At 39.2% G+C, this 26929-nt stretch overlaps 1 protein-coding gene across 2 annotated transcripts in view; it reads left to right on the forward strand.

Annotated features, from left to right (window-relative positions):
• Pde10a (phosphodiesterase 10A) overlaps positions 1-26929 on the forward strand; it is a 551502-nt gene that overhangs the window by 177031 nt on the left and 347542 nt on the right. The window lies entirely within an intron of this gene.

The following is a 26929-nucleotide window of genomic DNA, read 5'->3' on the forward strand; positions in this document are numbered from 1 at the left end:
AAAGAGGAGAAGCAGTCTAATGGGCCATTCCGAGATTCCTCACTGATGCGCAGCTGGAACTCATACCACTCATTTCTCGAGGAGTCGGTGCCTCAGTGTCCCCATCTCCAAAATGGAATGACGCTTGTCCTGCCCACAGTTGCCTGCTCTGCAGACCTGACTGTAGACTTCTTTGGTCACTTTCAGGGCTGAATACAGAGAGAGGGGTGGAAAGAAAAGAGGGTAGGAGGGAAGGAGCAGAGCAGAGGGAGGGAAGGTGGCAGGTCCTCTGCAGCCCTGTGAGTCACTCCTACAAGAATTGCTTTTATAACTTTATTTTGTTTCATTTGGTACCAGGGATCGAACTTAGAACCTTCAGCTTGGGAGGCAGGCAGTGGCACCACTGAGCTAAATCCCTGGCCCTTTATAACTTTAGAGATTGCTTCCCGACTTTAAAATGTCTAACGCTTTTGCTGAGGTCATGACTGTTGTATGCATGTCAAAAATTACTCCCTGATCCACAGAAAGTTAAAGTGAAAGCAGTACTGTTATATTTGCAAAATATTCTTATGTCTTGTAGATATAACACAGTAGTTTGATATCATAGAAATGAGCAAAACTGGTTCAATGATTGCATCAATTTCTGAACCTGTGGACTTTAGGGAGCATTTCTATAATTCGTTCACAAGGAAACAACGCAAACAGAAAGCCTTCTCACCTGTTCTTATATTTATAAGCTTCTTATACTACAGAAAAGCTTCAATGTGTGCTAGACACATGCATAACTAATAACAAAAAGCTTCTTGATATATAGAATCAATAAGCCTTCATCTAAGACCAAGTTTAAGTAGTGTGAATGTCACTGCTAAAAATCTTTTAAAAAGTGTTTTTCTCACCAAATGAGATGTTTGAAAACAGTTAATGTAGGGGAAATTTCATGCTACTGGCCATTTTTCTCCCAGTCCTTCAAAGTACCCACCTAATAAAATTACTCACCGACTTTTCTATATACAAGCTGATTTAATTTCTTACTGAGGTAAAATTAATAATGGAAATAATCCCTCTAGGGGCCGGGGATTTAGCTCAGCAGTTCGGTGGCCTGCCTTGCAAGCCCAAGGACCTGAGTTCAATCCCCGGTTCCCAAAATAAAAAAAGAAAAAAAGAAATAATCCTTCTTTAGAAATAATTTAGTGAATTCTATATCTATCATGTATCTATCTGACTAATGATTATTCTCACTGATATTTTAAGCTTAAATACTGATTTCTAAACCTGGTTAGAAATTGGATATTAATTAATTTTATATTTTTGTGACCCTAAGTTTTACGGGAATATTTCAGTAAGTAGCCTAAGGGCTAGCCCAAAGTAATTGAAACAAAATGGTTTATTTTCAGTGAGTTCTTCTTTTTCTCTTTTTAGCAGTTTTACACACACAAGCAAGCAATGTTTAGGGCATCTTTTTCTAATACTCTCAAAATAAAATTCTATTTTCCCATTAGAAAAATATGAAAAAACAAGTGTATTGTTTTTCCCTGAGCAGTCAGGCTGTCTACCCCACAGTGTGAGAGGTACAATGGACCAAGTGGCTGGAGGGAGGTGAAGGAAGCCAAGCAGGCCTGTTTCCAGCTGATGACCTTTAGGAAGTTCACCAACTGTGAATATTCTTCCTGTTGCCAAAATAAAGGATGATTTCAAATCAGGGTGTAAATGGATTGCTAAGGAAGTGTTATGGGATGCGTTGTGCAGCCGGCGTGGTTGCTATGGCCATTCTACACATTAGAAAAACGTCAATTATTCTGAAGAGCTCGGAAACTCTACCTGGCATCCGCCACACAGTGGAGGATGTGACATCAGTGTTCTTGTTGTAGCAACAGCCCAACCTCAGAAATGTTTTTGAATAGTTTGCCTTTGTTGAACCTACTGACTATATTCTTGATAGTATTACCCGGATAAACTAGGGGAAAAAGGAGTTTCCACATGGTCAGCTGGAAATAGTCCACATTTCTGTGTGATCGAATGGAATGTTCCCAGAGGTCACCAGTAACAGACATGAACTGCCGTGTCCCTCCATCCAACAGCCATCACAGGATTCTTGCAGCCTGTCTCTCTTTTATTTTCTAAATAATGCTGTAAAAAGATGTCCAGTGTAGCTATGATCTTCTGAAAGATCTTAGCAATCACTGTCCCTCTTGGTCATGGCCAGGGCAGTGTTTCCACGCTGCTACTCTATGGAATGTTTTTTTAGCTATTAAAGAAAGAAAAACCTGAAAAATAAAATATTAGAAAAGAGCTCTACTCCAACCATCTAGAATTGAAGATTATAACTGTGTCACATTAGCACCTCTTCTTTTCAAGTGAAGAAAAGGTAACATGGTTTTGAAACTCAGTCCTCTCCTTGCTCTGTAAAAGTGATGGGTGTCAGGGATTTAGTGATCTTCCCAGGGTCATTTATATTACATAAAGAGCAATATGTAGTTCTTTTATCTGTTTTATAAAGTACACAAAAATACACGTTTATTTACATTCATCCCAGGATTTGTTTTCTTCCCTCAACATTATCTTGAAAGATAAAGTAATATCTACTGTTATAAGTCTATTCTTAGAGAAGCCTTACTATTTAACAGCAGTTTCAGAATGATATTGAAATGAAAGCACAAATGTTAAAGATAATCACTCTCAAGTCCTATTCATTTTAGCTTTTCATTGTTAGAAGTTCTTTCACTTACATTGACTCCTCATTTTGCTTTTTTTCCATTTTGCATTTAAAGAGAACTAATTTTTTAATTTAAAAGATCTCTAACTATTAGGGGTACTTGAAAGAATGGTGTTACATGTAAGTGATTTTTTTCAGTCAATTGAAGTACCTGATCTCTCTATAATTAAAATATTTTAAAAGAAATCTCTCCAATAATGCCTTAAAAAACAAAATATCTTAACCTTTAAATGGTCAAATGCATTGAACACACTTGTTTGGATCACAAATTGAGTGTAACACACACTGTCAAAGCTGTTGAAGGGGTCTGGGCAGGACTTCTTCCTATCCTAAATGGCTGTGTCTAGTTGTTAAAGTTTTGTTATTTGTTTGTTTTCTAACTTACTTGTCACACGAGTAGCCATTTTTTATCATTTCAACAATGATAAAAACTCTGTAAACTCCCCCCCCATTTTTTGCTAGTTTCTTAATAGATTGCTACCTGGAAATTTTGGGAATACTTAGACAAAACACTCTTATTTCTAGTGAATTCATTTATTTTTTTTTTTTTTTTTTTTTTTTTCAGTTTTTGTTCTTTGTTCTGTCCTGGTTAAAGTAACTGAATGTGAAGACCTAGACTTTTCTGAAATTTGATTTGTAGACAGAAAAAATAAATACTCATAAATTAGAAACATTTTATCTTTTTTAGCTTATACTTTCTTTTAAAAATATAGAAGAGTAAGAAAAGAAGAAAAAGAAGCAGCCACCATCATCACCATAGAGTACGAGTTGGGATCACAGATATGAGAGCATTTCAAGTGTAGATCTCCTGGCAACACCAAGCAAGCCCTGCTGGACATCATTTCAGATGGGGGAACATCTAAGAGGACACATGTGGTCAACATACATTTCCTCAAAACATAATAAACAAAGGAAACTACAACTGTCAAGAAAAAGAAACAGTTATTTCTTCTGTTAAAGATGGAGGAGGGCAGATAGGCATGAGTGCATTTCAGAATAAAGTTTGGTACTGTCTGAGTAGAAATAAGTAATTCATTTATCTGAATTCATTTATCCAAGTTATCTGTATTTATAAGATTCTTTTATGTGAATCTGAATTTAAGTAAAAGTTTGGAGGAACACCTGCTTTTATGGATAGCTTTGCAACTTCTTTGAAAGTGTTATTTGGTCTAGGGAAAAGGCAAAAATGTGTTTGTTAAGATAATACCTTTTCCACTTACAGTATTTGAAGGAGTCAGTAGCAATTGATTTCTACAAAAATGATGGTATTGTTCATCTCAAGCCAGTGTTTCTCTTCCTTGCAGGGCTGTGAAAGTCATGTCTCCTGACCTTCCACATGTAATAAGGAGCTTCTTCTAAAATATTCCTGTTAAGAGGTTATTCACTCCTTCAAAAATCCATGCCCCCAACTCCCAAAGTCAACAAGCATAATAGTTGCATCGTAGTATTAGAAAGAGGCACTCATGATCCGGTGAGTCTTTCTTTTAAAGATAAAGAGACAGATCCAGGAAGGATGACTGGCTACTTGCCAGTGGCCAAGGTCCCTGGCTTCTGGAAAGGGTGGGAAGGCAGAGGTCAGTATGCAGCACTCTGATGGAGGGCTTTGGAGGCATGTGGAGACTCCATGTGGGGTCTTGATAGAGGAGTAAAAGTTGAGCTTTCCCTTCCTTTTTTTCAGGACTGTACCATCTAAGAAAAAGCAACATAAAAATGAGCATTTAGCCCAACTGCTGCAATTAATCACTGACATTAAAAACACAATGCAGTATTCTCCATCCTCACTAGTGGGCCTTGATTGTTCAAGTTATTATCAGTGTTAATCATTATTTTAGCTTCACAGAAGCATGAATATCCAAGGTGGTTCTTTGAAGAAGTGTGGGCGCCAGGATAGAAGGTGCAGTGGGTGTCCATACCAAGCTTCAGGTGGAGCAGGTTCAGGACCAAATACTTACAAGTGATCAGCTGGCCACACTCGCCTCAATGGCCCGTGGCACCTCCAAGACCTGCCACCTAGTTTCTCTCTAAGGCCCAGGTTACACGTGGTGACTGCAGACCATCACTGTTTCCTTTTTTTGTTTGCCATTGTGCTTTTAACTGGAGATTTGATGGAGGTGAGACAGATATTTTGAAATTGAAATTTTGGCCATTTCTACAGAATTGTTTTATTTACAGAAGTGTTGGAGCAAAAGTTCTTAGGAAGTGCATTCAGTTTTCTGCTTACTGCAGAGTTCTCTCTCCCTGGCATCAGAATTGGGGGTGGGATGAGATCTCTGGGCAGTTCTGACCACCTGGCTCACAGGAAAGTTATTAAGGCCCCAGAGCTCAACTAGGCAGGAAGGCTCTAGCACTGGGAGGTCAGGCAGTACCCTAGAGCAAGCCACCCAGCTCTGGATTTTGGGGCCAAGCGAAGTCAGTCAGCATTCATGGCCTTGTTACTCTATAATCCCACAGGGCCCTGTAGAGACTATCTGGGTCCTCAAACACTTCTTTAAAAAATTTATTAGCACATGTTTGGAGTACATAGTGTTTACATTTCTTGTGTGGAGTTGGTACATGTGCACACTTTTAATGCTTTTTCATCCTTTCCTTCTGCTCCTTCTACTTCTTGATCCCCTTTCCATTTGAGAAAGATCTATCTCCCTGCTTCCTATTATTTATCTTTTATTTTACTCTTTATATCTTCAGTTTTTTCTTATGAGAAACCACGTGATATGTAAACTTGCATGTCTGATTTATTTCATTTAATATTATGGTCTTGAGGAACACCCATTTTCCTACAAGTTACATCCAATTTCCATAAACTCAAGTTTATCTTTTTATGGCAGAGTAGTACTCCATTTTGTTTATATACCATATTATCCATTCCTCTGTTGGTGAGACATATAGGCTGCTTCTTAGAGTTAGCTATTATGAATTGTTCTGCCATAGACATATATCACTATAATATGAAGTTTTTAGTTTCAGGAAGATAACTAGCTGGGAATAGCTGAGTCAAATGGAATTTCTAGTTTAAGATATTTTAGGAATGTCCATATTGATTTCCATAGTGGTTGTATTAGTTTACATTCCTATCAACAGAAGAGTTCCTTTCCTCAGATGCCTCCCCAACATTTGTTATTATTTGATTTCTTGAGAACAGCCATTCTTTCTGGGTAAGATAGAAAGTCAGTGTTGCTTTAATTTGCAATTTCTGTAATGGTCAGCAATGTGGAGCACACACATGCACACACATATTTTAATCAGGAATCAAACTCAGGACCATGCACTTGTCACGCAGGTGCTGTGCTGTTGAGCTTACATCCCCAACCTCTTCATATATTTATTGATCATTTGTACTGCTGTGTTGTGTCTATTCATGCCACCTGCTTATTTTTTGATTGGGTATTTTATCTTGATTGGTCAGATTTTTTTGAGTTCTTTATACATTCTAGATACAAGTCTTCTGTCTAAAGAATAGCTGGCAAATTTTTTTGCCATTGTGTAGGTTTTATTTTTACTTTGTCAGTTGTTTATTTGGATACAGAAGCTTTCTAATTTGATATGATCTTATTTGTTTACAGTTTATTCCTCTGCTGGGTATCTTCCCTCCAAAATTAAAAGAATCATACCACAGTTATATATATTCACCCATGTTTATAGCAGCACAGTTTGTAATAGCTAAAACTTGGAAACAGCCCAATTATCCATCAACAGGAGACTGGATAAAGAAGATGTTTTGTTTTGTTTTTTAATAAAGTGATATACTACTCAGCCATAAAGGAAAAAAAAAACTAGAGACATTTATAGCTAAGTGGATGCACATTGAAGACATACTCAAGTGAAATTAATAGGACACACATTGTAAATACTGAGTAGTTTCTCTGGTATGAAAAGCTGAAAGTGTAAATAAGGATCAAAATGTATAATTGATAATGTGTAATAGGAAGAAAAGGTCTAAAGGAGTAGAGGGAGTGGGAGGGGCAGTGGAAATATAAGAAGGGAGAAGAAAAAATATGAGAAAAGCAAAAATATTGGAAACAAAGTCTTTGTAAATAGGGAAGGGTGGAGGGGGTGAAGGGAGGGCAGGGGTATAGGGAAAAATAAGAACCAAGATAAATCATGTAAAGATACAAGATCCCAATGACGAATCCAACTCTATTGTATACCTAAAATGTACAAATAAACTTAATGGAAAAAACAAAATTAAAAAAAGAGGCTGCCAGGAGTTGGGGCCTGGCTTTCAGCTATGGGTAGTTCTGGCACCACAGATAAAGGCATCTACAGAACTTGGTGGGGTGGGACACACCTGCCATGCCAGGGCTATAGGAGTCTGGGGCACAATCACAAGGGCAAGCCCAGCCTGGACAAGTAGCAACTTATTCAGAAGCTGTCCTGAAGTAAAAGATTTTAAAGAAGAGTTGGAGACATAGTTCAGTGCAAAGGGTTTAGTCTTTAGTACCAAAAAAAAAGGAAAGAAAAGAAAGACAAAGAAAGGGAAAGGGAGAGGGGGAAGGAGGGAGGGAGAGAGGAAGAGAGGGAGAAAGAGAGGGAGGGGAAGGAAGGAAACGAAAGGAGAGGAAAGCAAAGCAAAGCAAAGCAATCCACACAACACAGGCCCACCCTGGACACTTCCCTCTGCAAAGCCAGTCACAGAGGCAGTGAGCATCACTTAGAATCAGGATCTTGGGGCAAAGCCACAGGGAGGGATCACCAGGCTGGCAGCCCCGTTAGCACCCTTGTTCCTAAGGGAGAGCAGAGGGACTTTTGTAGGTGAGCTTGGTAGCTGTTGAGCATTTCAAGCAGAGTGGCCTAGGCCAAGGGTATCAGAGTGCATGGGTTCCTAGGTTCCAGGGCAGGGTCTCCAAGCCCCTCCTCTGGGTGGTTGGAACTTACACAACTTCTGGCAATAAAAAATTTCCTATTAGTGCATCTGTGGAGAAGCACCTAGCACCTATGTGGAGAAATCCTAGAATGTCTGGGAATGGTTTTGTTCAGGCAGTGGACATGGAGCTTAGGGTCATTAGAGAGATTTGTGGTTTCTATTTAACACTCTCTCTCTCTCTCTCTCTCTCTCTCTCTCTCTCTCTCTCTCTCTCTCTGTGCGTGTGTGTGTGTGTGTGTGTGTTTAATAAACATCTTGTTTTCCAACTCCCAATTCTCCCAGCAGTAAATGATATGACTTTGCTGTTGATTGCGAGACTCCTTCTGCTTGGGCAGAAGGCCTCAGGGAGCCTGTCATCTCCCTCAGCAGAAGCAACCACACCACATCCCTGTGTTTGCACATTTAGGGTTTCTTTTCTTTGTTTTCTTGGGCAATACTTTGACTATAATCTTTATATTTCTGTCCTTAACACAGGAATAGAGATGGGAACCATCTCTTTCCAGGACTAGTCTTTGAGCAGAAAAGATGTTTCCTTAGGTAATTATGTGTCTGTAAATATTTTCCTTTCAGTAATTACATGATAAGAAAAAAATCAAAATTAGGTAATAGATTAAGGGTGATACACACATACATATATGATATGTTGTATAAGTCTTCTGTATTCGTATTGCACACATAACTTCACAAAGAATGCTCTGTAAGTGGCAAGCTGATTACTAAAGCAACACATTGAGGCCCTCCCTCCTCCACATAAAATGCCTGGCAATCTTCCTTCAGATGCCAGCCTCTGCACCTTTGTTCCCAGGCAGATTTGCTAATGTCTTACACTTCTGTCTGCATGTCATTTCCATGATTATATGCTTTCTAGGATTTCCACAAGGTATAAACCAAACTATTAGCAATTAAATTCTTATTTAATTTGAGCTCTGCTTGGTAGAATAAAGGATACACCCATCCAGAAGGCCACGTATATTCTTTCCCTTAGCGGAGAAGGGAAGTGACTCTAGTAACATGCATTGCTATTTAAATTACTAACACATTATCCCAGAGGCTGCCTCCACTCTTCACTTGTCTTCAAAAAGGTTATAATTTCTACAGACTGTCCTATTGATTCTTATACTCATTCTTATGGTTTCTTGAGTAGATTGCCAGCTACCAGATGGCTCAGTATGATTATTAAGTTGTGCCGTCCAGCACAGAAGTCATCAGCTACATGTGGTTATTTAGCTTTGATTAACCTGAAGCTAGATGATAGGGAAAATGTCATTCCTCTGCCATACTGGTCACATTTCAAGTTCTCAGTGACCATGTGTGGCTAGTGTCCACCATGTGGTCTGGCATGGTGACAGAGCAGACCTGCTTTACAAGGTTCTGTCGGACAGCGTTGGGTTACATACCTAGTCTGTAAAAAGGGCTGAGATGGAGAAACTTCAGTGGGGTTTGTAAAGTGCAATGAAAATGCAGGTTCCTGTGTAATCTTTATAGAATAGAACATAAGAATTCTATATAAACCAGATTTTTAAAGTAAGTACACTTTTTTTTTAACTATCTCCACATTGGACTGTAACGTTAACTAACTTCATCGATCTCAGCCTTTGAGCCTGTTTTGTTTGGCTTTCTCTGGACAAAGAGAGGAAAGTTTGCAGCTAACAAAGATGATATTGTCATGGTGTTTCTCTGAGAGGAGACTGACGCTTTGGGCTCAACCTCAGTCAGCTTCAGTGTTGTGCAAGCGGAGTTACAGATTTCATTGCCCATCGCTAGCATTCAGGAAAAACAACTGAAGAAATCAGTCTTGACTCCCTGTCTTTTATTCCTAGTGCTCTTTGACTTTCTAACCCTAGATTCTGATCATCTCTAAAATATATGATACATTAAGCTTCAAAAGTGCTTAGAAATATTATATGATAGGAATTTTCCTACAGGGGTGCAAATGCTGTTAATATCGGATAATTGTGTTTCCTTATAAATATGAAAAATTTTGAGAACAAAATAAAGGACATTTAATAAAACTACTGCCTCATGTCTTACACAAAAATGTACTCCAAAAAGAATGAAGATGAAAGTGTAAAACTAAAACTATAAAACTCTTAGAGGAAGACATATATATTTATATATATATATATATAATGCTGTGTTAGACAGTGGGTTCTGAGATAAGCACTTAAACCCTAGCCATGAGAGAAAAGGTACAGAAGTTAGACTCCAGTACTTAAAAGATTTGTGCTTCAAAGGGCATTGTCCAAAATAAAATGAAATAAAAAGCTAATCTATAGGATGGGAGAAAAATACAGTAATACTTTCAGTTCACAAATGCTTCTGTTTGCAAAAAATTTGGTTCTCAAACATAAACATTCAATAAAATTTCACTTCTGTTCACAGGCTCTACATCAGGTGATAAATACAACCACCCCATCTTCACCACAAAAACATAAACTTGGCCATCTTCCCCCAAATTGTACAACAAATGAAGTTCTTGAAACAAGGTAGCATGCGCTTGCAAATCATACACCTGGAAAAAGTGTAATGTGTATAATATATAAAGAATTCTTATAACTCAATCATAAAAGGACAAATACACCCTATTTTAAAGTAAGCAAAGATCTAAATAGTCATTTCATTAAAGAAAATAAAGTGGTCAATAAACACATGGAAAAAAGCTCAACTTCATCAATATTTAGGGAAATTCAAGCCAAAACCACGATGAGATACCCTTCGCTAAATAAAACAGCCAAATAGCTAAAATGATACAAGACAACAATAAGTGTTGGCAAAGAAGTAGAGAAACTAGAGCCTTGTATGTTGGTGGTAGAGATAAAAAAATAAGTGATACTACCTCTTTGGAAAACAGCTTGGCATCTCGTCTGAAAATAGCATATGACCCAAGAGTTCCACTATAGTATATACACTGGAGAGTAAAACCACATGTTCATAGAGACATTTGTATTTGAATGTTCCTAGAAATATTGTGAATAATATTCAACACAAATGTCCATCAAGCAATGAATAAACAAAATGTGTGAAAGCCATACAATGAACTATTATTTCACCAAAAGGAAATTTTCTTCTGATGCCTGTTAAAACACAGATGATCCTTGAAAATGTTATGCTCAGTGAAAGAAACAAGATTCAAAGGACCACATAATGGATTGTTCTATTTCTGCAAACTGTCCAGAAAAGGGACATCAATAGAGACAGAAAATAGATTAGTAGGTTCCAGGGTTTAGGAACAAGATATAGAAATGACTACTCAGTGATAGGAAATTTCCTTGGGGATGTTATGAAAATGCTCTAGAATTAGGTAGGGGGGATAAGTGTAAAACCTTGTAAATTACTGAAAAGAACTAAATGGTTTACCTGTAGAGGATAAATTTTATGGTCTATTACCCCTGTAAAACATTTTTAAATATAAGTATATTTATATGAATAATTCTTATTATTCTTTTAAGCAACCTAACGTAACAATAAGTAATTTTTTTCAGTGACATTTGACTATTTTTCCAATCATTTAGGAAGTTTGAGCCAAAAAATTACAAAGACTGGTAAGAACTAGTGTCAGAGTAAAGTAAGAGCATAATCTAAAAGTCTGTGTGAGTTCTTAGGTAGAAGCATAAAAAAAAAACTCTTCATTTTAGCTAAAGGTGTAAATTAGAAGTGGGGCATGTTATTGGTGAGCTGGAAAGTTTGATTATATAACAATGGTAAGTTTGAAAGACTTTAGTAGTTAGCTTCGTTTAGTCAAAATTGCCAGTTATATAATCTTTCAATGGCAATATTTAAAAAAGCTCTGTAGCACATAGGCTGTTCACATGTCCCTGAAGTTTTAGATAAATGGAATGGTGCTGAGTGCATTGGTAGACTATTAAACATGTTTATTTCAATTTAATTGTCACTGTCCTTGCATTTGTGTTTAAATATCTTTCAAGTGCCTGCCCCACTCAGGAAGAGCCAGTGGAGTCAACAGAGAGTTGGGTGTCTGCTGACCTCATCCCCCTGGCTTTACACAATTCCAGCCCTGGGCACACAGCCACAGGAGTGTTTTCCGCAAAAGACAGGCTTAGGGGCACATATCTGTAATTCCAGCAGTTTGGGACACTGAAGCATAAAGATGAGCCCAGCCTGGGCAACTTAGTGACAGCCTGTCTCAAAATAAAAATAAAAGGACTAGTGGTGGAGCTCAGTGTGAGGCCCCTGGGTACACACACACACACACACACACACACACACACTCTAATAAAAACTAATAAAATCAGTAAAACACAAAAGAAGTTGACTAGTTTGCAAAACCAAGCAATTGCAAGGAGAATAGGCTTTAATATGCAGAAGCCATAAGATGATCTGAGAAGATATCCTCCTGATAGGGAACTTTTCCAAGGGGTACTAAATCTTCATTTCTGTTTCAAATTAATGGTGAGGACAAGATTAATCAAACCTCAAGATAAAATGGCTGCTAATGCCTTGTAAGCAACGCTTAGGGACATGAGATAATCACATAACAGGATGAACTTTCAGGTCAAGCCAGGCTTGCTCTCTGAAGCTCCAGTGCTTAGCTTTGGAGGAGTATGGTGAAAGTACCTCTTATACAGGGTGTGCAAACCTGCTAGAAACACACACCTTTCTCATAGCTCTGATCACACGCACTGTCAGCCACTGTCCTCTACCACCTTCTTGCACAGTCACTTGCTGCTTCACACAGTGCTATTTTGGAGAGTGGAGCTAAAGGCACCACAGAAGAGGGGAGGAGGGGCAGTGAACTGCAGTTAAGATCTGAGAAAAGCTTTGCCGCTGGACCTTGCTACTTAGATTTGACTGACTCTATCTGTAAAGTTATTTTCTTGGTGTTTTAGAGGAACTGTTTTAGGAAATACACAAAGGTTTTTTTTTTGTTTTTTTTTTTTAGAAAACTGGAAATAGTTGTCAAACAATCACACCACTACTTATACCAATTTCTATGTAATGACAAAGGTTGGATCTAAACTTTTCAGATTTTCCCAAAAGGCATGATAATCACTGCATTGGCCTAGCTCCTATATCTGATTTTTTGCAAACAGATTTTAATGTTAAAATATATTAAAGCCAGTGCAATTTTAAAAATTGGTTCATAGTAGCATTTCTCATATCTTGAGTGCATAGGAGGAAAGTACTAAAGTTATCCTTATTTTTTGGACGGTAGAGCTAAAAGTTCACGAAGATAACTAATTCACACCAGGGAAACAGGTGGTAACACAGTGGGGGCCTCCTCCCCAGGTGTGTTGAGGTAGAGCCCAAATTCCCCTCCCTCTGGTTTAGAGCTCTGGACCATGACACTCTCTTAGTTTTTCTTTTATCTTCTATCCTGAGTTTAATTTTGCTATGTAAGGGCAACACCTTGTAGCAGTTAAACAAAGGATTCATTTCACCTCTTCCTGGCTGAGGAATCTTGAACTTCATTTTCTTCATGTGCAAAGTATGGAATGACAAAATATGGAAGGTGTTAAGTTCTACTTTTCTATTGTTGTCAAGAGAAAATGAATAAGCCCAAATGCATTGATTGCTTAGTATTTTTTTGAAACTCGGCAAACATTCACTAAGTGGAAGCCTGGAATAGTACAAAAAGCTTGCAATGCTGGCAGCTTACAGACTGGAAGAGAAAATGAGACCTGCTAGTGCACTCCAGAGGCTGCCGGCCAAGCTCCATAACGCACAGGAAGGCAAGTGTTGTGTGTGCTTCACCAGGCATAGGGTGTGTGTTCTGTCTCAGCCAGAAAGTGGAAGCTTCCCAGCTTCTGTCTCCTAACTCCCCATATACACATCTGTGAGTTACAAGATTTCGAACCAAGACTTATGTTAGTCTGTGGACAATTTTCAGCATTAAAGAAAGCACTTTTTCCCTTGTTTCAGGGCTTTTGTAAATTGTTTTTGCTGTTGAGCTGGAACTTGTTTTTCTCTTTCTCTCCTTCCTTACTTCATTCGTAGTCTTGTGTGTGCACATGTTTGTGTGTGCATAAACACACAAAGTGGAGGACTTAAGCAGGAGGGACAGTCCCCTGCTGTCTGCCTTGGAGCTGGTTAAATGCCATCTCAGTGATCTGGAGAAAGCCAGATCTATGCTGCAGAGAAAAACACTGCCAAGCATCTGTCTGAGAATGATCATTTGTTAGAGTCAAAGTTTTCCTCAGTTCAAGGTATCATAAGAAAAAATGTTAGTTGTGTTTTTATGGAGTAGTACTTATTTGATTTGCAACCATTATGTATTTATGCTATAATACTTATAAGTATGTAAAGTGTGATTGTAAAATATAATTCCAGGATAGAGCTACCAATTTAGATGCTGTCCAATTTGTGTCTTCCTTTCTTTGAAGACTGATATTTCTTTCTCTCTTTTTTTTTTTTTTTTTTTTTTTGGTTTTTTGAGACAGGGTCTTACTATGTAGTTGAGACTGATCTGTTCCTCACTATGTAGCCCAGGCTGGTCTTGAACTCACAGCAATCCTCCTGCCTCAGCCTCCCGAGTGCTGGGATTACAGGCGTGCACCACCACACTCGGCTGATATTTCTTTAACTATTACCTTCATCACAGCATTTTTGATAAATACTCATTTCAAATACTCTTTGTAATGTATTTTTTGTGCTATAATGCTGGGGCTTTTGTAGTTTGTATTTCACTAGTTTAACTAGAACTGTAGTTATAAAAACTGAGAATGCTCTTTTAGTCTTTTTTCTTTTCTGCATTGGGGATCAAATCCAGGGCCTTTGCACTGAACTACATGCCCAGCTCATTTTTAAATTTTCAGACAGAGGGCTGGGGATGTAGTCCAGCAGCACAGTGCCTGACTGACTAGTGCAAGTCCTGAGTTTGACCCCTCATACAAAACAAAACAAACAAACAAACAACACTTAGATTTTCCAGACAGGATCTCACTAAGTTGCCAAATTTTTCCAGTCAGAGTTTGAACCTGCGATCCTTCTGCCTCAGCCTCCCAGAGTGTTGGGATTTTAGTCCTGTACCATCATTTTAATCTAGTTTAAACTATTTGTGACATGATGTTCATATTAACAATTTAAGTTTAAAGAACAAGTAGGGGGATGCAGCTCAGAGCAAAAGCCTTGATAATTCCCAGTACCCCCCAATAAATAAATAAAATGAAGAAAGGAAGGATGAGAAGGAGGAAGAAAGAAAGAGAGAAAGCAGGCTCTGATAGCAAAAGTGGAAGAAAATGGAAGAACGTCCGCTCAGAGAGGTGATGGGTATCGCAGAGGCCCCACAGGTGACCACGTGAAAGGTGAGGTGATGGGATTCAGACTGATGAGCAAGAAACTTAACAGAAAGGGCAGCCATTGCCTGTTTCCCAGCATCCACACAGTTGCCTGCTTCCGGAGGCCCGCAGAGACACATTTTGGGTAGGAATTTGTATAGTATTTAATTTTGTATCATAAATTCAACGCCACTCCCTATTAGCTTCTTGCTAGCTTCTTCATTTAGTCATCTTTACAGCTTGAGTTGGCTCCACTGGAGCACACTAGATAAAGCTTAGAAGCCAGCTAGACTTACTATAGATACCAGACCCACAACTGGATCCTGTCCCTGCCCCTTACCATCTGGGCAGGGAGGGGGACCTTGGGACAAGTGCTGCACTTTCTATTGACTACATTTACTCAGTTGAAGATGAAAATAATGGTATCTTGGTTGAAGGCTTATATGAGAAGACATCCATGGAAGAGCTCAGACAGGGCCCACAATCTTCCGTCTCTCTAGGAAACAGGAGCTCTGCATGTGCTTCTGGTTTCATTTTATTGTTGCTGTTGTTGTTTGGGGATTTTTTTTTTTCAGTACTGAGGATTGATCTCAGGTCCTTTTCACTGAGCTATATCCTCAGTCCTTCTTTATTCTTTTATTTTGATATAGGGCCTCTAGTTACTAAATTGCTGAGCAGCCCAGGCATGGTTTGAATTTGTCATTCTCCTGCCTCAGTGTCCCGAGAGTGCTGGAATCACAGGTGTGCATTACCATGAGCAGCTGACATCTAAAACTTTTAAGTACATCCAGGGAGTTATTTACCATACATAAGTCATTAATTCATTCAGCAATTATTTGTTGAAAATCTATGGCCTGGTGTAATGAAGAAAGTCTGGGGAAAGAAATCAGAAAATCTAATCTAAACCGCTAACTAGCCACATGAACAAAGAAACTGGATGAGCTTTCCAGGTCTCCATTTCTCATATTTGAAGGGTGGAAGTTGAACTACTAGAGAAGCAATGATTGTTTCTAGAGCCAAGGGAGGGGGCATTAAGGGAAGAAGGAAGGTTTTACGGTAGTGGAGGAGAGAAGAAACCAATACCAAGATCAAAACAAATTTGTTATGCTAACTGTGAGTCAGAAAAACACAAAAACCACTTGTTATAATCCAGAATATGATCTGGGGTTTAAAAAGTTAAAAATAAGAACCAAACATATTATGTAAAGGTACAAGATCCCAACAATAAATGCAACTGTAGTGGTTGCTCTAAGTGTACCAATAAACTTAACGGGGGGAAAAGTTAATCTGTGTGAAATTTTGCATTTTCAAGTGAAATTTCACAATTTAGGATAAAGACAAAGAAAAGTAGCATTTGTTTTTCTACATAGCGCACCTATGAGTGGGAAAGTCAATATTCTGGAAATCCAGCATAGCCTCAAAGACCAGAACAGCAATGCCCATGGCTGGCCATGCTTACAGTGTGGGGTGAGGGATGCTCCCACCACCAGGCTAAGTGGTAAGCAGAGGCTGGGCACACAGCAGTGCTCACAAATGTCAGTTACGCCAGCAGTCCTGGTCATTATAAGTTACTATTCATACCATTAATTAGCATCACTGCTTTGGCTGGGATGCAAAACCTATCACTCTACTGTTAAATAAATATACAAAAAATGTAGAAAATATGCTGCATTTTTAAGTTCCCCCTTTGAATATACTAAAGCTCTTCAAATAAAATTTAATTTAGAAAAATTTATTTGTGAGAATATTGGAACCCAACAATAAAGAAAAGGAAGAAAGTATCTAATGAATAGCAAAGAAACAAAACCTTGTACAGCAAGAGGCAGATCTGGTCCACAAATCAGAAGTAGAGAGCGCTGATAAACACTGGGGAAAGTGTGGCAGTTACGCACAGGGAGTCTGTCATTGGCGTCTGTTGAGCAGCTCATTCCACATTTGGGAAAATTAGCTTGGAAATGAGTTTTCAGTAATCCCCACTGCATGGAGATTCCTTGGTGGCTGCTGGGAAAGGCTCGGGAGCAGGCAGCGCAGGCTGGCCAGCCTTCAGATCGCTCAACTCCAGGCTGTGAGACAGTGTGCGAAGAATAAATTAAACCGTAGCTTCTCTGTAATTAGGATGTAACCTTCACGACAGGGTGCTCTCCCTCCCTCTCTCTCTCTCCCTGTCTCTTTCTCTCTTCCTTCCCCGCACCATTTCTCTCAGCTATGCAGGCTAAAAGGACATGGAAGAATGATTCCAGAAGTCTCTGCTCTTTTGCAAGAAGAAAATTTGTTTTGTTTTCCGGATAAGGTTCTTTGCATTAAATTCCACACATTTTATTCTAGAACCAGATTTGATTTTATGTGAGAAATTGTAAAACTACCATAGCATCAGTTCAGTGCTTGCAATTAACTAAAAAATTTTATATGGAATGAAATAGAAGAGAAAATAACAACACTTCCTAGTTCACTTTTAGACTTCACTTTAAGAAGAAGTTAAAATAAGCAAGATTTACTGAAAATAGTGAGAAAACATGAAAGTAGGAAAAAACACGCAGCCCCTACATGTGTTTCAGAAAACCTGTGGGACTGGGCTTATCAACTCTTTTGAGGAGACTGGATTAGTTCATCTTTAGGAAAAGTCCTTCAGAAAGTTGTTATTTTATGATCTACAGTAGAAATGAAGAAATCTTCTTAGTTGGAAATTGTCAAAAACCTACATATAAGGTGGTTCCTGTTAGCATGTTAGCCTTTAACATTCTTTTCTTCCCACTGAGAGAGGATGTGGATGCTGGACCCAGGTCTTCAGAGGAGACAAACAGAGAACTATTCCAGACCAGCTTTCTCCTTCAAACCAGGCAGCCGACCATGGCCAGCTCTGGATGTTGAGTTGACCCCCAGAAAACTGGGCAGGTCCAGACTCATCTGATGGCTGGCTCAGACTCAATCAAGGGGCATCAGATGTCCCAACACCCCTGGGTAACCTTCTTATCTCTCACCACTAAGCTTCCCTCTGTTAGTGTGTGACTCAGGAAACATAAAAACCATCCAAGGTTATTAAAGACATTTCCCAAGACTACATAAAGCACTTCTCTCTGTGTACAATCTTCCTTTTTTACAAAATGTGGTTGTTGGGTTTATCCCAGAAAAGTGCTTCCTGCTTTCCTGGCCAAAACCTGGCACCACAGAAGTTATGGCCTGGGCCTTCCCTCCGGGAGGAGGTCTGCCTTTCCTCACACTTGTAGTTGAACCAATTCTGATGGCTTCTTTCTGTAAGTAAATTCATATTTGCTCAAAACTTTACAACACAGTGGTGAGAAGATTCAGACTTTCAAAGCTTAAATAAATAAATAAATAACATGCATTTTATAAGCAATTAAAGTGGAGTCTTGGAACACATAAGATTTTGCAGCAGTGTTGGAAGTGGAGGTAACTTTTTCAAGGCAGCCTTATTAAACATTAGAGTATTTTTAAATTGAAAATCAAGACAGAGGCCCTTCATGGTGGTGCAAGCCTATAATCCCCAGTACTCAGGAGGCTGGACAGGAAGATTGACACAGTTTGAGGCCAGCCTGGGCTACATAGTGAGTTCAAGGCCAGCTTGAACTGCATAGCAAGACCCTGTCTCAAAAAAACCAAAGAAAGAAAGAGAGAAAGAAAGAAATAAAGAAATAAAGAAAGGAGGGAAGAAAGGAAGAAAGGAAGGAAGGAAGGAAGGGTGAGAGAGAGGGAGGGAGGGAGGAAAAAATAAAGAAAAAGAAAAGATAAAGTCAGAAAAACCCAAACTTTATTTTAAGGTAATTTCAAACAAAATTCCAGATAATTTAGCTTCAGTCATGACCTTCCACTTACTGTTAGCAATAAGAATTCTGCTCAGGATTGTGTCAGCATCCAAGAAGGGATGCCCTTGGGGACATCAATTTCCTGCCATTTTTTAACAGATTTGTTTCTGAAGACTCTGGAATAGGTTTTAAATTATGGTAGGATTGACTAAAATAAAAAATAAAGTAGGACTCAAACATAATGTATGATGTTTTTAAAAACTCCATCTTGTAACCTTCTCAATTTTCAATTAATTTTGTCATTCCTATAAAAATATGAAAATTATTTTTAATTAGGCATGACGTCCTACAGGTCATATAACTAAGTAAATTAAAAGCTGACCCAGCAGAGATTAAATTGTAATTAAAGCATAATCCTGAAGGTGTACAATAGACATACAAATCAGTGCAACAGAGCAGACTTGGAAACAGACCCAACACACAGGGAAGCAGCATGATTTGAAAGGACTAGGCAATGAGGTGCTGCTGGAAAATATTGGTGTATCTACAAAAATGGATCAGTACCCCCTGCTGTATTGCTGGACAAATTCTAAATGAAGAAAGGATTTAAGTGAAAAAATGAAAAAGAAACCATAAAATACTACAAAAACATGAGATTTCTCTTATAAATTCAGCCTAGAAATGGCCTTTTGAACTATATTTCAAAGCCAGAAGCCACAAAGGTAAATCAAAATACCCAACTTCAAAATGTTTTTAATAGAAAATACATCATAAACAATTAAAAGTCAAAGGGTAAAATGGAAGGGCGATTGAAGTCGGTACCATAGTTCTTAAAAGTAACAAGAAGGATTAATAGAGAAAAATGAATCAACATCCTTAATAGGGAATGGGGACAGAAGCAAAGGTCATGAAATGAATTTCACAGAAAAATAAAAACTGATGACTCTTTAATGCATGAAAGAGGCTCATTCTCCCTCACTGCGTTGCCATTTTCCACGTAAGATTGGAAAAACTAAATACTGCATAATGTAGATGGTAAGATAGTGGGACAATAGGCAATTCCTACATTGCTAATAGGTGGCACTTTGGCAATATCCATCCAAACAAAATATCTAGTTTTCAATATCACTGAAAAATCTATAGCTTTGACTCTCTTTAAATAACCTGTCTCATGCCACGGTCCTGTGGTGCTGTCTGCAGCAGCAAAGCAGAGAGATGTAAATGCTCATCAACCTGGAACCCATTCAGTGGGGCCGGCTATTTCCCCCGCTGCTCATCCACTCAGTGTAAGAATGGTCGATACAGACTTGAAACTGTTAAAGATTAGGAGGAATAAGAGGCAAAATGGTGTTACAATACAGAGTGTATGTTCGTATTTGTTTATACATTCATAAAATCCTGAAAGGAAACTAACATCAGTGGATAGCTATTTTAGGAAACAGAAGCAGAAATGGTGAATGGGAAACATAGGAAGGAGTTTCTGTGTGACTTCTATATAATTTTTAAAATAATAGTACATAAGATCCTAATGGCATAATTGACAACGTGTAATAGGAAGAACAGAGCTAAAGGTGTAGGGGAAGTGGGAAGGGTAAGGGAAAGGAAACAAGGGAAAAGAAAAAATATGAGAAAAATGAAAAAATGGAAATAAAGTATTTGTAAATAGGGAAGGGTGGAGTGGGTGAAGGCAGGGTAGGGGCATGGGGAAAAATGAGAACCAAGACCTGGCATGTAAAGGTACAAGATCCCAGTGATGAATGTAACTGTATGGTATACCTAAAATGTACCAATAAACTCAATGTGAAAAAAAGAAGAGAATAATCAAAAGACAACAAAAGTTTTTTGAATAACGAATGTATAACCACCTCAAAAGCTAACTAAACATTATTAAAAACAAGAATTTAACAGAAGGGAAAAAAATCTGGATACCAAAAGCTTCCCAAAAAGGATTTTCCCAGTATTTTAAGTGAAATAAATCAGACACACAAGATGAAATATCACATAATTCTCTTACATGAAAAACTCAAAGTATTAATAATTTTTAAAACAAAATAAAAGATACTGTGACACCACAGTTAACGAACTTGATTCTTTCCACGATTCTGGTAGCAAACCAAGTTGAGTGGAAACCGAATCAAATTCAGTGGTCAGGTTCAATATTAACCTTATGGGAAAATTGGATTTGTTTCTTGATCAGAATTGTAGAGAGAATTGAGTTCGTGAGCTGAGGCACCACTGTAGACAATAGGAAATAGGGACATCAATCTTCTGCAAGTGGAAAAGGGGTCTAAAGATGGACGGGAGAAGGAAGCAGAGGAGAATAAAAAGAATTAGTTATGTTTAGTACATGCACCTACTCACTAAGAAGGTAACCATTATGTACTTCAAATGCGTAGAGATAAAAAGTAAACTCAAAAAAGAAAGTTGTGTTTCCCCAGAGCCTAATTTATCCAGTGTTGCTTAAGTTGTTTGGGCTGCCTTCAGTGTGGGATTTCTTGAGGACTCCAAGCACATGCATGTCCCTGACAGGAGTTTACTCCCTGGAAAGTCAGTTTGCTCCATGAACTTACAGGAAATCAGTGGCAGACAGGGAACTGCTAAGAAATGTGCTCCAGATACTTCAGCATGCACCCCTGTGCTTTCTTACAACTGTGGGGTGAGCAATCCTGTCATGAGCTGTGTGACTTGCGGGGGTGACAGCTGGATCCCCTATTGTGACACCCCAGAGTGGATGTGGCCATATAGCAGCTGTCTGATCTTCTGCCTCTTTTCCAATGAGCTCTCCGCTACTCTCCTCCCCTCTCCTCCCTTCTTCTCCCTTTCCACTTTCCTAGACCCATGGCTGTTCCCTCGCCCCATCTTTCCCTTGATAGCCATCCAAAACTTGAAACCCTGTCATTCCTCATCTAAATCACTGTTTATCAGCCATTTTCCAAATTGCTAGGTAAAGAGCAGCTTCAAAGCCTATTTGATAAGGAGGATGAGACACCCTGTGTTTTGTGTGGTGTTTAAGAAGAAGAGTGTTTCTAATAGTCACATTTGTGAGTGATGGCAGAATGGCGCAGATAAAGAGGTGTTTGTTCTGAATGGCTCCACTGTGGGATTATTTCAAAGAACTGATTTCCCTGGGGCAAATGTTTATGTTACAAATCATTTAAGTAAGTCTAATTAGGCACTTCCAAGTTGCTAACTTGTAATTATCATTTTGCAATATGGTGGGAGTCAGGGATCCTATTAGCATGAAATAATAATTGCCACTAGGAAATTTCCTTAGAAGTACTTACTGCTTTTCATGGGATCCAGGTCACTGTCACCAAGGCTCAGTTTCAAGATTTGGATTCTCTAACCACAGGTCTTGTGGGGATCTATTACTTGTCCTATCCACTTTTTCTTTTCTTTTATTTTCTTTTTGTTTTTGTTCTGCGGATCGAACTCAGGACCATGTGCTTGCTAGGCAGGAGTTATGCCACTGAGCTAAATCCCTAGCCTTCCACTTTTTCTTCTGTGAAGTGGGGGGGGCGTACAAGTACATTGTAAAAGAAATTTAATTGAGAAGGATAAATGTGTATGTGAAAGAGCGTCTGGTTACCCACACCTATGAGAGTGTTCAATACAAAAATGTAGATCTGTTTTCCCCTGAGCACTTTCATAGCAATATTTTCTTTAATAACCTTATGATGAAATGCTGTAATAATAATAGGAGTACTTCATAGTATTAGTGTTTATTAGTAATATTAGGCCTTCATTTGTTCATGCCAGGAAACGACTTGTAGTTTGATTTTTGGAAAGATGTTTCCAATCTATGTTTCAAAAACACTGGAGGTTCTGTTCCACAGTCACTTATTAAACCCTAACTGTATGCAGGTTCCAAGTTAAAGTGCAAGCAAGCCCTAGTTCTTGCAGAAGCCCGGAATTGGTAGAAAGAAAGACAAGCTAACAAATACTCAAAGAAAGGTAATTTTCACATATTGGTTGGAAAAATAAAACTTGCTGCAGGTGATCATAGGCACACCAGATAACTGCATGTCAAGTGGCTTTTTGTTTCTATTTCCTCTAAGAGCAGGGTCTCATTTAGAACATAAATCACATTCTCTGTGAACACGCTGGTCTTCCTATAGCATTTCCTGGCTGAGAGGCACCATATGGGAAAAAGTTGGCCAAAGGGCTGCCAGTTAGGACTACGGATCATACTAGTTTGATGTGCTAGGCTTTATTAATTTAAAATAATTACACAAACAATTGCCACAGACTTATCGTCTATCTTTTCTTAGCTCTAAGTAGTTGTCACTAGGCTGATTACAATGTGGAGGAAAATTATTATTATTTCTACATGTGGCAACATTGTAGAAACTTGGGAATTCTTCACTTCTGTGGATGAAATGAAATTTTGTCACTTCAAGGAAGTTATCCAAAATTTTAATAAGCCTATATTAAATTATCAAAAGTCATTTAGTTAAAAATTTAAGCTAGTTAGCATATGTGGTGGGGAAAACATCTAAGTGCTAACAGGGAGATCAGGTCCATTTCTTTTCGTTAAAACTTGAGAGTTAACATTTTTATTTAAACTAAAGCCAAAATTCTACATTTGGCTTTGGGGAAAAAAGAGAAGTGTTGTCACATTAGCTTTCTGTAATGCAATATAAAATTCCTCCCTTAGAATTTGTGTGGGGACACTGCCTCTGTTTCTGACCCTGACAATACCATGCTAAACTCAACCTCTTGTAAAGAGTACAGAAGTCACCGGCCAGCCCACCTGCTCTGACCACAGTGAAGCGTGTCCTGTCTACCTGTCTGCTAATTTCCTGGTGGTGGCTGCTGGAGCTCATTAGTCAATGACAACAGATTCAGTGTAAGTGCTAGTGACTTATCAGTTAAGTTTCTAATGACTAGGTTTTTCATGCAGTTAAGTCTCACACATACTTTAAAAATTTTAGTAATTAATTTAAATGCTTCCAAAATTTCTTTAGATCTAGTCTAGATCTTTCTTCTTAGTAAGGTATACATTTTGTGATGGAAAGGGTTTACAGTTATGCATAGATATATACATATATTTTCATATGTGTCTGTATATTGTAAAATGAATGGATGTCACATGTCTAAGAGGATGCAAGTTTGGTAATGACTTTTCCCCTAGAAGGAAAGGATATCATCAAAGGACAACTCTCTCTGATTCCAGAGGCCAGTGGTTTCCTTGCAGGCAGCTCCAAGGCAGCTTTCCTGTAGCTCTGTCGCTCTGTCAACAGTCAGAGAAGCTAACCCATCAGTATCCGAAAGCCACTGCCTTGTGCTCAGGGGCTTTTTCTGCTCTAAACCTAAGGAAGACTGTGTGAGAAATTGAAGTTCTCCTGCTGGGTCAATGGGATAATTACGACTTCGGGGTCAAATATAAGAACCAATTATATTACTTATTCATTACCATGTAACAAATAACCCCAATTGTTCACTCTCTTCTCAGGGCCTGCAGTGGTGTCTCCACTGCCTGGCCATCCCGGGCTCTGTCTCTGCAGGCTGACCTCCTCAAGGAGCAGCTCTTACCGCAGCCTAGAAGTGGGGGTCATGGTGCTTAATGACCTGATCTCACTCCTGAGTCTCTGAGTCTGCAGATCTTGCCCCTTCAGGAGGAAGACATCACACAGCTGACTGGTATACATGGCAGCCCAGAGCCTACAGGCACAAAACAAAGCAGATGTGCTTGGAACCAGGGATAGAGGTGGGCAGCCTGTGGTTGAGATCAGAGGGAAGATGCTTGGGGTGGCCTCCAGCCATCTGAGGATGAAGACAATGCCCCACCCATCGTGTTTGTGTCTTCTCCTTCTTCTGCAGTAGCTCCCACCCTGGCTTTCCCCTCAGCCCACGTCCTGTAGGTGCCACCCTTCACTACTGTCTGGCTTACTGCTGTGGCAGCTGACATCAGGGCACCTCAGAATCATCCTATAGCTGCCCACTGCAGCCGGGAACAGTGGTGTATCACCATAGCAGGACCGCAGGAGTCCTTGCACTGGCCTATGGGTGAGTTCAACATGCAGAGGTCTTTGAGGTCCTGCACACCTCATGGTATTACAAATGGAGGTACACTTGGGATCAGCTGTGTAAAAATTAGAGTCTCAGAGATGAAGCAAAGATTGTGTCTTTGCTTGTAATCCCAGCACTTTGGAGGCTAAGGCAGGAAGATTGCAAGTTTAAGGCTAGCCTACCATACATAGACTTGGGGAGAAAAAAAAAAGATTGCATCTGAAATGAAACCCATAGAAATAAAGAAGCTGCCTCAGAGAACGGAGATTCTCCAGACAGGTCAGAAGTGGAAGCAGAATGTGCGTGCCTTGAGTGTGAAGGTCACTTTGCGCCTGTGTGTTAATAAACATGGTCATGGACACACTTGGGAGTCCACTGATCTGTGCCGGGAAGGAGCCTCCCTATCCCAAGGCTGAGAGTGGGTCTGGACTATGGAATCACAGAGTGGAAGTGGCAGCCACTCTGCCTGCCAGACTGTGCCAGCTGAACTAGCCTTTCCCATAGCCACGGAGGTGCTGTGTGGGTGCTGTCACAGGCTGTCTCCCGGAAACGCAAGCCCAGCCTATGCCTCCCTCAACTAACACCTTTCAGGGAGTCCATACAAATTCCTTAGAACTAAAAGATTTTGTACTTCTAACTTGCTGACACTTGACCACTTTGTTTAGTGTCTTTGGTTTTCATCTTTCTAAATACCCAAGGCCTGTGCATTGGTCTCTAAAGAATTATACCTCTCATCCTGCACTCCTTTCTTCTCTGGCTTTTTGTTCTCCTGTGGAGCAAAGGCTTGCTCACCTCCCCTCTTCCTCCTCTTATCTGTCTTCCCCACTGTCTTCCACACCTCCCCGAGCCTCCAACCACTCATCCTGTGAGTGCCAGAGCACCAGGTGCTCCCTGTTCAAATCTCACCAAGCGTCACATTTGTGCCCACAGGTCCAGAACCAGGACCATTTCAATCAACAGCACCACACCAGAGACTCTCCACCTAAACACAACTCTTCACGGCCATTGTCTGTGTCTTTGTCGCAGAGGGTATATAAGAGAAAAATTATCCTATACAACTCCAGGAACTAAGTGGCTAGTAAGTTCTGAGGGAAGAATAAGGTAGGATTTGAATTGGAAGCATGGAACATTTAAGAATCAATAGTTAACATTTCTTTTTGTCTGTTCAGTGGCAGGGATGATGTAGTGGTTAACCTTACTTGTGTCAAATGGATTCATTTAAGAAACACCTTGGGGAATACTAAAGCACACCTCCGGGTGTGCCTGGGTGGGCCATGGCCATGGAACCCAAGTGTTGACTTGGGTCTGTATCTGGTCCCTGGCCCCTTCCTCTCTACTACTCTTTCCCTGCTCTGCTTTCCAGGCCATGCATTAAGCAACTTGGCTCCAGCTCAGCCTTGGTTTCTGCTTTGGAGCTGACAGACTGTGAACTGCATCACACCTTGGACTAAATTAAGCCTATCCTACTTTAAATTGTTTTATTGGGTGTTGTGTCCCATCAGTGAGAAAACTGACTATAGCAAATGAAAAGTACTAAAAAGCAGTATTTAGAAGAGGAAATGTTTTTCATACAGCAATAAGAATTTTTTCTCTGTTTATTAATATGTTTGTGATATTCAATAATTACATTCATCTTGGAAAATTAGTATGTATGAATCACTTCTTTAAAATTGTTTATTATTTAAAAAATTTTAAAACTAGTACACGTTTGCAGTACATAGTGTTTACATTCATCTTGATTCCTTTTATTCCCCCTTTCCCTCCCCTCTCTCCTTCCTCCAGCTCTAGATCCCTTTCTCCCATTTTCATTTTTTATGTCGTGTTTGAGACACACAGTTTCATTTACCTGACGCATCTTAATTTTTATGTCTCCTTCCCCTCACCCTCCTCCCACCCCACATCTCTTGGTCTCCTTCCAATTTACAAAAGATATCTCCTGATTTCCTTATTTTCCTCTTTATTTATACTTTAGATATCTCATATGCGAGAAATCACACAGTATTTAAGTTTATATATGTGATTTTACTTAACATTGCTTTCAAAGTGTATCAATTTTCCTACAAATGATTTATCCTTCTTTTTAGTCAAGTAGTATCCCATTATGTATAGATATCAAATTTTCTTCATCTATTCATCTGCTGAAGGACATATAGGCTGTTTCCAAGATTTAGCTATTATGAACTCTGCTGCTATAAATATTGGTAAGCATATATTACTATAATGTTTGTAATTATTTCAGGAAGATGTCTAGTAGGAGAATAGCTGGGTTGATGGGATTTTAAATTTTATTTTTTTGAGTAATCTCTATATTAATTTCCATTGGATTAGCTTACATTCCTACCAATGATATAGAAGGAATCCTCCCCGC

Source organism: Fukomys damarensis, unplaced genomic scaffold (genome assembly GCF_012274545.1).
Source record: "Fukomys damarensis isolate Sample0158 unplaced genomic scaffold, DMR_v1.0_HiC HiC_scaffold_14, whole genome shotgun sequence".
NCBI classification, from domain to species: domain Eukaryota; kingdom Metazoa; phylum Chordata; class Mammalia; order Rodentia; family Bathyergidae; genus Fukomys; species Fukomys damarensis.